The following is a 12,856-nucleotide window of genomic DNA, read 5'->3' as shown; positions in this document are numbered from 1 at the left end:
CCTCCTTTCTGCTCCTTTAATACCCCGAGATCATTCCTATGTCACAGACTTTGCACGGGTTCCTGAGATACTGTCCCCAAAGATATTCTGCAGCCTCGCCTCATTCAGGTCTCAGCTCAGACAGTACCCTTTCAGAGAGATATTCTCCAGCAATGGCATCTCGACATGTCCTCCTTCCATCGGTCACTCATTGTCCTGGGTTGGATTCTCCAGAAAAACAGACTGAGTTGGAGACCGGATTGAAGACAGTTTATGGGGGCTGCTCTTGGGACCAGCACTTGTGGGCGATAGCAAAGAAAACAGGACCTAGCAGAGGGAGAAGTCGAGGTTCACTCACAAGAAATGCCTCAACTGCTCTCTCTGGGAGGCCCGGAGCTGGGGCGGCCTTTTGGTGTTGCCTCACCCTGTGCCGAGGGCACTGGGCTTTGCACACCTGTGCTGCTGGCCATTGGACGCCTGTCACCCTTGCAAAGGAGACATGACCACGGGGAAGGGGAAGGCAGCCCTCTCATGGAGGGAAGTTTCCAGAGAGTGATTCAGCCACCTACACTCCCAGCGAGTGGGACTCTGGGTACCTGCGTCCTAAAGGGAAATACGTGGTGACACCTCATAGCATCTGCTCCCTGCCGCCCCTTGTGCGGCTCAGACCGCTTCCATTCGCTCCGCACATCCTCTGGGGTCTAACTCTTTGGGGGAAACTTACTAGAGAGGATCAGTGGGATGAACCCAGCCCCCAGCACTGCGGCTGCCCTCCTCGTCACCCTTCTCTCCTACGCACCTGGATTCCTCGCCCATGCATAACGGGCATGGCTTACCTGTAAGGGGTCCAAGCCATGGTCACCGTGCCTCCTCAGGCCATGGCTGCTGCATTTACTCATTTACTGAGAAAAGTGGTCAAGAAGTGTGGCCCTGTGGATCAGCTGGGCGACAAACATACCCTTCCCCGGCCCCGTTGTTCAGTAGCAACCTACCTCCTAATGATGATCAGAGCGATTTCTGGGAGCCCGACATGACTAGGTGGCAGCCACAGCTTGAAGTGTACACGACTCCTGCTCTGACCTCCCGTGGCAGCCCTCCCCACTGAGGACCAAGACATCCAAGCCCACAGATCCCACAGTTGCAGAATAAGCACTTCGGCCCTAAAGAAAGAGACCCAGGTAGCACTCCCCGAACTCTGCCGTACACCGCGTCTCACGAAACCCCGCTTCATTTTCTTGCGTATCACACTTCTCATGTTCTACAATTAGCTCGTTAATTTTTCTTGTGCGCATCTGTCTCTGGCTCTAGAACATTAGGGCTTGTTCAAGTCCATATCTCACTGCCTGATACAGAGCCTGCTTCATCGCGGACGCTCGGTCAAGGTTTGTGGAGTGGATGAACCGAATGACACAGCCGTAAGGTCCTCAAGGGCAGGCCGTGACGCAGACAATACTTGATCGACTGTCCCATCCCCTCTCACAGGGTCACAGAGTCGCTTATGACTCTCGGAATGTGGGAGGCCTCCCTAATACAAGCACGGGCTATTTTCAGTCTGTTCCTTCCTCTTTGGTCTATTAAGGCGACGAGAAGAGGCTGGCTACCTGGGGCTCACAGTAGCTCTAAAGAAAACCAATATTCCTCTCTCCGGAAACCCCTGGGAGGTGTCCTCTACACCAGGCGCGGGGGTGACAACCGCCTGGGCTCTTAGCTGAGAGCCGTGTGATCACATTTTTTAGTTTTCCTGCCGGAGGTACCCGTGGAAGCGATGATGAGCACACAGGGGCCGGCGTCTCTCCTCCCCCCACCCCCAACCCCCCACAGGCACACAACACGAGCTTCTCCTCTCCTTCGAAGGTTCTGTCTTATCTCGCAGACGGCCTTCCGGGGCAGTAGGATGTTTCTGTGGTGCAGCCTCAAAGGGGCCTCTTCCAGCTAATTAGATTGTGAGCTGGAAGCTGACTGTGGCCTGCTTTAATAGTCCTCTACTCAGGGCTTGGCACGCTCATCTGGTTTGGCTATTGGAGGGGAAATTTGTTTCTTCTTTAAAGAGAGAGACAGGGAGGAAGGGCGTGTGAGCAAAGAGGTTTTCTCCTCGAGACTCCATCGGCACGAAGGACGGATGAAATGATGTGTGCCCACAGAGGCGTTAGGGGCCTCTGTGTACAGCCTGGAAAGGCACCTCTAAATCACTGGTTGCGACCCTGCTCAATTATGTCACTGTCATGAGCCCCTCGAGGGAAGGAGGGCGAGAGGGACCATCCTTTTACAGGTGAGGAGAAGCCTTGGAGAGTCAATCTGGTCCGATGCCTCTGAAATCAGAGCGGCCACACCCCTGCCAATCTCTTGACCTGGTTACTCCTTGCCCACATGTGAACTCTGCAAGGCAGGAACCCCTACTGGCACCCAGCAGTTTTCTTAGAAGGTAGCACTTTCAAGGGTTCAGGAAATAGAGAATATAAGTGAACAAATGAATGAACAAACGAATTAATGAATGAATGAATGAATGAATGGCTTGAACGTTTCAAAGTAAGGACACTGCCATGGCTCGGGCCACACCGAGGACTCCTCGACACACAGCAAGACCTGAGTGAGACCAGGCCTCACACGCGTCGGAGCAGTTCGTCCTCCTGGCAGTCCTGTATCACGCCATTTATGGACTGAGAAGCTGAAATGCAGAGCGGCTGACAACCAGACCAAGGCCACACGCGAGCCGGAGCAGAGCGGGGATTCGAACTTCTTCAGTCTACCTCCAGAGCATGGGCTCACGTCTCTAGGCACCGCTCTGAACAATGCTCATTTATGACGGAAACGGATCTTGTTTTTGGTAAGAGTCAAACATCGCTCGAAAGACAATAGATAGATGATTGATTCATACATACGTGTATAAGTACAGAGAGATAGATGATAGATAGATAGATAGATAGATAGATAGATAGATAGATAGATAGATAGATGGATGGATAGATAAATGGACATCAGTCTGCTGAACAGAGAAAGGTATAAATGCAGATACCATAATTTGGTTAAACTCAGCTGCCATAGGACATGTGGAAACCGGTTGCCTTGTGAGTGTCATCAACCGGGTATACAAAGGCAGTTAGAGGTTCCAGCACTGGAATCAGATATTTCCTATCAGAACTCTTCTCAAAATACTGCCAAATACTCGTCCTGTCCAGTGGCAAGATGCTCTCTGCACTTTGAGGCAGCCCGTGCTGGCTTTGGACACCTCGAACTGAGAAAGCCTGTCTCCCTCGGGTCCTCCAAGGAGACTGCTCCCTAAAGAAACCCTCATTTGGGGCATGCCAGTCCAGTTTTGTTTGTTGAGACGCGGGATCATTGGTCGATGTCTTGTTCCAGGTGGCCTGCCCAGAAGAGGCCACACGACGAGGCCTCTACTCCCTCCCTTCGAAGCCAGATTGTTGAAAGCGCGGGTGTGCGTTCCCAATGGCCTTCTGTGGCTCGAGGTCAGTGGTTTGGCAGCCCCTGGCTATTGGGGAGCACCTTGGTCCCAGGTCCCCATTCTACCTCTCCTGCGTCTCTCATTTCGCTTAGGGCGTCCTCTTGGTGAGCATTCGTCAGCAGCTGTCGCAGTCACTGGTCTGGTCCTACACTTCATTTTTTAGTCTGTTAAGTTTAATGCCCCCCATGTTTGGTGAAGTAGAGGGAACAGTTTCTCCTTGTAACTGAAATGGCGGTTTTAATCTTCTCTTGGAGAGTCTATCAGATACACACAGCTCATATTTATTCCCTGCATGCGGTGGGTGCCCGGGTCAGCCGCGTGGTTTAGATAAATTGGGAGGACTCTCAAGGCACAGAAGCGCTTCCTAACCATTGACTTCCTGAGTGTCGTCTGTGCCAGGATGCCCCCAGCTCCCTCGGTCCATACTGAGAATCAAGAAATCAAAATGTCATCCTTGACTCTCCTTTCTTTGCCTCCCCCCGCCCCCACAGTCCATCCATCATCAAGTCCTATTGGTTTGTCACTAAAATGTATTTCAAATCTACGCATGCGCCTCCAGCTGCACCGCCAGCTCTTCCCAAGACTCCTGCAGGCAGCTCCCGAACCGGTCCCGGCCCCACCTCTCTCCTCTCTAATCCCATCCACAAGTCACGGCCAGGGGAGCTCTCTGAGTTACAAACTGTCCTGTGATTCCTCCTCTGCAGAAGCTCATCAGTGGTCCCCCGCACCCTCAGAACGAAGTCCAAGCTTCTTACCACCATCACCAAGGCCGTGTGACCTGGCCCCACAATGACCGCCCTGTTACCACGAGCCTTCGTGCATCATGGTCCAGCCGTGCTCCCTGTTAGGATTCTCCCAGAAGCAGACCTGGAGAGGAGGATTTGGGTTCAATCGGATAATTTGAGATGATCCCAGGAAGCCATGTGAGGAATTGGGAGCTTAGTAAGTACCTTAATAAGCACATTGCCTCCGTGGGCAATCGGGGCTCAGCTCTGCTGGGGACTCTCCCTGTGCACTTGCCTTGTTTTCTCAACACGAACTGAGGAAGCCAGGCTGTTTATCCGCCGTGTCCCAGCCCTCGCTGCTGAGCACCATTCTGGGGACATGACTCCCAGTGCTCAGAGTGCCCCCCGCGACTGGGGAACGCTCTTCGTCAGGAAGACGCAGGAAGCCATCGTGCCTCCGGGAGAGAATGAGGGGACGCGGTTGGAAGGTCATCGGCATCTCCTCCTCCAGGACTACTCAGCGTGTGGTCCCTGGACCGACTCCCGTCCACGAAGTGCCACCAGTGTGGGATGAGGCGAGGGGCCTGGGCATGAACGTCCATCGGCTACGTCAGTGAGGGAAGCAGTGCATTACCGTCCACCCTGGCTCTCGCTCCAGAGCCTGGCGAAGCCCGGTGGAGTCGTACAGTGCACTATGAACCGCCCTGTGTTTTATCCTCTGTCTGTTGCTAGGACACATTGAGCTTATTCCTGCCACATGATCTCTGCCTTTGCTGTTCCCACGGCCTGAACTTGGTTGGCGCTGGTTCCTTCCCAACCTTCATATAGTTTACAAGGTCCAACCTCAGGGGGGGCCTCCCTGATGCCTTATGTAAAACGCCCACCGACCCGTTATCCATTGTCACGGCACACTATTTATTTTCTTCAAGGCGATAATCACAATCTACTTAGTCTACGTGTTTATCGGTTGACACATCATCCCTCTCCCCACTCGAATATACGTTTCATGAGGGCAGGAAACTGGCCTGTTTCCTTCGCTATCACATCACCAGCCCCACGCAGAGCATCGAAGTTCAGTAAACACTGAATAGACGGATGAATGAATGAATGAATGAATGCACAGCCAACATCCATTCCAACTTCCTGACGGGATGTCCTCCTCCGGTCAGAAAGTGCTTGGAGCCCACAGGCCCTCTCTTTGGTGTCCAGCAGGAATACAACCCCTCACGGGCCTTCTTTAGATTTTTATCAAGGAAGTAGTAATGAGAAATGGGTTGACGTTACAGCAGGCACTATTTAAGTTAGCTGTAAGAAAAGACAAATATTTAATAAATTTAAATAGTCAAACGTTATTATAGAAGACTGTGGAATCTTATATCCTGGAGTTCTACTAAAAATAGAGACGCTCCTGGGACATCGGTATGCAAGTGGCAGGAGGACAGAAAAGATGGCATTTTGCATCCATCCAAGGGCATAGTTGGATACAAAAAACTAGCTATCTGCTCCAATGACTGGCATCGGAGGGAGGACAGCTGGGCTGGCTGTTCTCCAAGATGGCAAAAGCACTGACCGTGGAAGGGTGGGAGTCCTCTGACCCACTGTCCCCACTACTCAGAAAAACAAGACTGAATGGAGATGGCATCTGCCTGGCCAGAGACCAGGATCATCCTGAGACACCAGGGACGACCCTGCAGAAAGCCCCATGCGGCCGTTAAATCTGCAGAACCCGCTCAGAGGCTCTCCAGAACCAGGGAGACCCAAACATGGGCCCTGACTGGGGACCCACCAGTAGCCTGATGCAGGCCAGTCACTCACGGGATGGATGCCCTCACCTGTGGCTCTTTACTAGACCCTACGAGACCAACATTCTCCTTCAATGGCCGTCTTCGCTGTTCCCAGGTGAGGGGAGCACGCCCCACGGACAGGAGAACAAGGCCCTGCAGAAGATGAAAAATATTCCAGCTCGTACCATTTCCCTCTTGTGAGGAGCAAGCTGCTAACTAGATGACTCCAGGGATGTTCCTTAAGTCTCAGGCCAAATTAAAGTCCAGACACTTTGGAGAATTGTAAAGTTCAGATGTCTAGAGCCTCAAACTGGAAAATGAGAAAAACAAACCTAAAAAAAAAAAAAAAAAAGGATAGAAAGGCAAGATATTTGTGCAAGTATTCAGAGCCCAAGGTGGCATCACAGTGCGACCAGGGGCCTTTCGAGCTCCGAAGCCAGGTTCAAATCTTGGCTCTACCCCCTTATTAGTTTCCCATCTTGTCTCTCTCTGCTTAATCTCTTTGTCTGTGCAATCTGCTGATATCTATTTGCCAGGTATCTGAATCAACTCGAGTGATACCTACTCCAACAGTGAGGATCAGAGAAAAGGGGTCAGTGGCTCATAGTGAGCCTGACACACAGTGGGCTTTCAGGAAACAGTCACGCTTCCTGTCAGTTCACCGGAATTGGTTCTTCACGTTTACGTGAGTATACATGGGATAATCGCTTCACAGCCCAGACGCACGGCAACGAGGTTGCAATCAAAGGAACAGCACGGCGCATGAGCGCGGAACCCCCCAATCCCCGGCTACCGTTTGGTTCAGAAGTCAACGTCCATCTTCGCTTTATGCCCGATGCAGAAATGCCTCAAGTTTATTTGCCAACTAGATGCTAATGTGCATTCTAAAGGAAATTATCCTCACCAGGATCCGACTGTGGTTGTAAAATGTTAAAAAAAAAAAAAAACAAATCGCTTAGCGAAAAAAACAATTATTTTTGCTTTTAAATAAAGACACGCCGGATAGTGGAGTTCATAAAATGAGTCGGTCAGATCTGTGCTTTGCCGGCTTCGACACATCACTAAAATTGAAGGTCTGCCTGTCTCCACCTATCTGAGACGGAACGGAGGCTCCCAGTTCTTGGAAAGGAGACCACAAATGATCGATTACATCTTAGTCCACGAGGTCAAAGGTTAAACGTATTATTGCTCACCACAGGCCAACCCTAACCTCACGATTAATGCCATGAGCAAAAAAAGGAAAAATATGGTTAGGCCTGAGAAGGTACCAGCTTGAGACGCCAGCACTGCGAAAGGGGAACGACGGCCCCTACTGGTCGGAGCTGGAACAACGGGATGCTGAAGGGCTGGATTGTCTCACGCAGCATCGGAACTGCGTTTGTGTTTGCAAAATAGAGACTAAATGAGAGGCCCTGTTTGGGCCCTGGGCGTGAAGCCCCACGCCGGACCCCTATGGACACAGATGGGCCTCTCCTGCCTCGCCTCTGTCTCGTCTGCCAAGGCTGGGCTGGGGGTGCGTGTGGGGAGCGCTGCCCGCATCTCCAACCGGGTGCTTCTCTGGTCCAGCGGAAACAGAAGTTGACGCTCTCCCCGTGGTTAATTCAAAATCTAAACGTGAAACCCTTCTGGTGAGCCTGTGACATTCGAGGCTCCGAGTGGGCAGCCCCCCGTCGCCCCTAACGGCTGGCTTGAGGTGGATTCCTTCGTTCTTCCCAGCAGAGTACACGGAGCTTCCCCTTCCCTGAACAGCGGTGCGCGCGCCGCGAAGACATTCTGCCTCTATAAATACGCTTTTCTAAATGTTAAAGGGTTGGAGCAATTTCTGAAGGTCTCTGCCCGCAAGGAGCCCTCAGATGATATTTAATGGAACTACGTTTTTTCTTTTCTTTCTTCTTAGAAGTGAGGAAACTAAAATGTAAGAAGTGGAAACGCTTCTTGGTTTTGTGTCAAAATATAGGCTTCTGATAAAATAACAGAAGGGAATTTTCTGTTACTAAACTCAGGAAAATGAACATAAACTGCTCAACCAAGGAGAACAAATGTAAGCTTCTTAGAGGAGAGTGGGAGGAAATATGATCTTTTAAATTCCATGTCCAAACTCCTAACAACGGTCGAAGGCTTCTTCGCTGATAAAAAATAAATAAAAAATTTAAAAATGTTAAAAATCACTAGGAATCTCTTTCCCTCCTTTGGCCTCCAAAACTAACAACTGCCGAAGGCATCTTCGCTGATAAAAAAATAAAAAATAAAAAATTTATAAATTTTAAAAATCACTAGGTATCTCTTTCCCTCCTTTGGCCTCCAAAACTGAATGTTAACTATAACCACATCTGCCATCAGTTTAAATATGAACTTCTTCCATAATACCCCCAAATTCCTTTGAACAGAGGGAAAAAGAATCTTCTAAAGTTCTACAAGAGATCATCTCAGTGAAACTCTGAAAACGGGCAAATGATGCATTTACTGTTTTGCGTTTGTGAAAACACATAAACGACGACTGGCACCCTTGCAACCCCGGTTGCCCCTGCCAGGTGGGTTCAGAGTGTGTGTGTCATTCTGAATGCGGTGTGACGTTCTCCGGAGTCGGGGAACTGCGGGCTGCTGGGTCCGCACTCACGAAAGGCCCGCGGGGGGAGGTGAGCGCCGAGCTGGTCCCGGCCAGGGCACCCGCGAAGCCGGGCACTGCCGCGCGGGTCCAGGGCGCGTCCAGCCCGCAGGGCGAACGGTGGCCCTGCAGTCCCGCAGAGAACAGCCTGCGCGTGCGTGGTGCACACTGGTTGTGCTTGCGCAGCTGCCTTTTGCTTGGCTCTCTCTCCAATGTAACCCAAAGCACAGAAAGGCGGGACCCCGGATCCCATCCTCGGAGCCAAACAGGATGCCTATTTCCTCTTCCCCATGGCTCAGACCTGGACCAGGCTCGAAGCAAAAGGAACCGGCGCTCTTGCCCAGAACTCTACAAGTCATGACAGGAAAATGCAGGCTCAGTGGCGAGCAGCAAGGACAGCGGTGGCGCTGGGAGGCTGCTCTAGGGCGCCCCGGTAAGAAAGTGAGGAGGAGCTGAATCTGTCCGAGCTCTGCGCGCCAGGCCGGCCCTCCCATCCCGCCGTGGCAAAGCAGGTCCCTTTTTCTAACCCTGACAAGCGAATCGCGGTGGCCCTGAGTGTGGCTTCAGGTGGGGGCACCAGCAACGAGCAACAGCCATCTACACAGACTATTCCAGGCACACCCCTAGCTGTCTCTCACCTACCAGTCTCCCTTGGTCGGTCCTCCAGCCTTCCTGTCCATCCTCCAGCATCGCGATGTCCTCTCGACATGTCACTTGCCTGCTTAAGTTTGTGGGACTCAGTTTCTAGTGTGGGCACATCTGTTGTCTGTCCAGCAGACCCCTGACCACACACCCCTTCCTGCCAGCTTATCCCACCTTGCTTTGTCGCGTAAGGGCCCCTGGCAAAGGCCAGACTGAATGGGATGCATGGAATTAGAAAGGAGAGAATGTGGATCAGTCTCCACATTCCGAATCTTTTAAATAGACAGGATGCCAGGGAGCATCTATCCCAAAGCCCTTACTTGGCAGACGAAACCCAGAGGACGCAGGTGAGGGGCTGAAGGTCGCCTGGTTACTTAGCAGCAGCTTCTGGAAGCCCCTCTATCTCAGGCTTTGTTGCATTATTTATGTGGGCACCAAACACAGGGGACATCATTCCGCTCACCACGCTGTGCCCAAATACCCACAAGATACCTTGCCGGAATCGATTTCACCTTCGAATTTTAATCCAGGCCCAGAAGCAGAACCCTGATTTATGAAATCTTAAGAATAATGTTATGAGCTGTTTAGAACATTAAAAAAAAAATTAAGATTTGTAGCACGGAGACACCTCCACTGTGGTTACTGGAATAAAACATGAGTACCCAGAAGGCAGAACAGAAGGGGCACGGGACAAGCAATGACTTGCCACTGGGCAGTCACATGTGTGTATCTTTCTCCTGGAATAAACAAGAACTCTCGTCCTATGAACACTGCAAAAGACATGGCTTCTCCTGGGAAGCAGTTACTGGAAAGCGGAAGGGGCCGATTCAAGCGATGTTTTGTGTCAGTGACTCGCTTGTCTTTGTCTAGATTCACGGGACGGAGAACACCGAGGAACACCAAGGCATGAAGACGGATCTTCCATTTTCTCCATTACTGAGCGTGTGTTTCTCTGTGAGAAAATACAAAGATTCGCTGGAAAAGTTTTCAACCGTATGTCTCACGCAGCACTCTGAGACACAGAGGGGAGGACGTTTTGGCCTCCAACCTAGAGGTCGGGAAATGGAGGGCCGCAAAGAAGACCACAGAAGCCACAGCCCTTCTCCCCAAGCTTTGTGTGGCCAGCCACAGCGTCTCCATCGTTCTGGGGTCAGCAAACCTTTTCTGTAAAGAGCCAGCGAGTAAATAGTTCAGGCTATGCAGGCGATGCAGCCGCGGCTACTCAACTCTGCAAATGTGGCGAAAGCAGCCACAAACATCAACAAATGGGTGTGGATGTGTTCCAATAAAACTTTATTTAAAAAAAACTAGGTCAACTGTGGCCCGTGGGCCATAGTTCGCCAACTCCTGCTACCGTTGATCAGAGTGCACCCTCCAACACCCACACACTCGATCATCACAAACTCGTTAAACTCAGCCTCGAACACCTTTGAACGGTAACATCATCCCTTGGATCTAGAAGTGATAATTCCTGCAACAAGCGATAGTTTTTTAAAAACAGTAACAGGCAGAGAGCCACGTTTGCAGGAGGGTAAACCTTTTGGACACATCTGCGTTGCTGAGACGATCTTCGCTTACCAGGAGGATGAAAGCCCCTGTCGCCTGCCACCCCCCTACCACGTCGCCTACCACGTTGGGTTCCTCTATATAACACATGTAACGTTGCGATTCGATCCACAGAATTAGCATGCGACGACTCGTCTCCCCTTGCAGCGTTTTCGCCTGAAAAACCAGGCGGCAGCCTCACAGTGACAACACGCAAATAACTTGTCATCCTGGTAATGGTCTAACCGCATATAAGTGTCTGTCATAATGAAAATTGGTCTCTTCCATTTCAATTTATTTTGTCTACAGTCCAAATGGAGCACAAATAGATCTTCCAGTACCACTGCAGGCAGATCAAACAGGGAAGACAACTTTAAAACGAACCTCATCAGCATACGACTAAATATTTACATTAAAAAAAAAGAGCCTCTCTCTGGAAGACAGCCCAGCCCAGCTCACCTCCCCTGCCAGTACACCTGCAGCTTTTTGTAACTAATTAAGGAACTCCGGAAAACGCATTCAGAGGGGCCTCGGCAAACAGATGCACTCTCCATTAATTAAACAAGCCGGAGCGTTCACCCAGGCCGTAATTGGAAAATGTGCTTCTTTCCCCCATTTTAAGGCGATCGTGGTTATTCACAAATGTTTTTTGATAGTTTCTCCAATGAGAAAGTCTGCTAGCAGCAGGTTCTGGCTTCCTCTGGGTGGGGTGGGGGGGTGGCAGATGTTTGAGAAAGGTTTGGAGGTAGGAGGCAGTCACCCAGGTTCACTAATTAGCCACTCTGCCCCTTGTCTCTCTCCAGAAGACTGTGCTAATGAGAAAAAGAAGTTTCGGCGCTAAAGAAAGCAAAGGGGCCTCTGCTAATGCTACTTAAAGGCGCAAAAACGTCCCCACGCAGCACACTCTTCAGAGCTCTTGTTGGGGTGCGCAGTGCTCCGAGTGTGTGCAGACGAAGCCACAACCGAGTGGCCCTCCCTCCCCTCACCTGCGCTCACACCGCCTGCAAGCCAGGTTTGGTGGCAGCAGGAAGGTGGAGAGGCCACCGAACGAAGGAGGAAGGAAACAAGACAGCGTGGAGTCCCTGCCATGTGCCCGTCCTTGGGTTCTAGGCAATGTTTTAGGGGCCCCCTTGTCTGAGTAAAATTCCCTTAGTCAGGGTTGCTCCTTCAGCATCCTGATCTGGGCTCTCAGATGCCACGGCCCCCAGGAGCTAACGGGCAGGTTATTAAGCTCTTGTTCTCAGCAACAAAGACACCCTTACACCTGCCCCTTTGCGATGTGGGGCTAAGAACGGATTTCTGTTTCCTGTTGGCATCACCCCAGCAGCAACAGTTGATCCCGTTTGCCAGCCCTCCCGGAAGCAGCCTCGCCGCCTCCTCCCCACCCACCCAGTGTACCAGCACCAGGGGCAGCACTGGGTTCCGAGTCGCTGTCCCGTAGGGCCCTTGCTCCAAAAGTCTGGGCTCCACCAGAAATTTGTCTTCTTCCCTTGGCTTCTCAAACCCCAAGAGTAATCCATGCCTTCTGAAGTTACCACCTCTGATACCTCAATGTTCCCTTTTTGCCTGTTAAGTAAGTCCCTTTAAAAGAGGTAACTACTACGGCCATGCCACCGTGAACAAGCCCGATCCCATCTGATCTTAGAAGCTAAGCAGGGTCGGGCCTAGTTAGTACTTGGATGGGAGACCAGCTAGGAAGACCAGGTGCTGTAGGTGTAAAAATAAATAAATAAATACTATATAGCCACGAAAAGAAATAAAAATAAAAGAGGTAATTTAATATAGAGGAAGCTAATGGGTTGTTGTTTTTTTTCCCACTGACCGAGTGATCTAACATTTGACAGCATGAGCGATCCTAGGAAATGGATCCCCACAGATGAGATTCGGGGACTGGTTTGGTCATGACCTTGGACGCGAATGCAGTGTCGAGGTCCTTGAGAATCGGGATGTTAGTAAGAGGGACCTACAGCAGGCAGTGACGTCATCATTAATCAAATTATCCCCTGCGGTCGATCGTGATGGAGTGTCTAGGGATGCCATTGCCTTGGGGACCAGGCGGCTGTTGCACTTGACTATTACAGGAGTGACATTCACTCCAGTGACCGTACAGTGGGAT

The 12,856-nt window shown here is 51.0% G+C and overlaps 1 pseudogene; it reads left to right on the top strand.

Moving 5' to 3' along the window:
* Window positions 1–12,337: 12,337 nt before the first annotated feature.
* On the top strand, window positions 12,338–12,456 carry LOC120617403 (uncharacterized; annotated as a pseudogene).
* Window positions 12,457–12,856: the final 400 nt, after the last annotated feature.

This window comes from Pteropus medius, unplaced genomic scaffold (assembly GCF_902729225.1).
Source record: "Pteropus medius unplaced genomic scaffold, Ma_sr-lr_union100, whole genome shotgun sequence".
Lineage (NCBI taxonomy): Eukaryota > Metazoa > Chordata > Mammalia > Chiroptera > Pteropodidae > Pteropus > Pteropus medius.
Note: the sequence above shows the minus strand (reverse complement) of the source record. Positions and strands in the feature narration are given on the sequence as shown.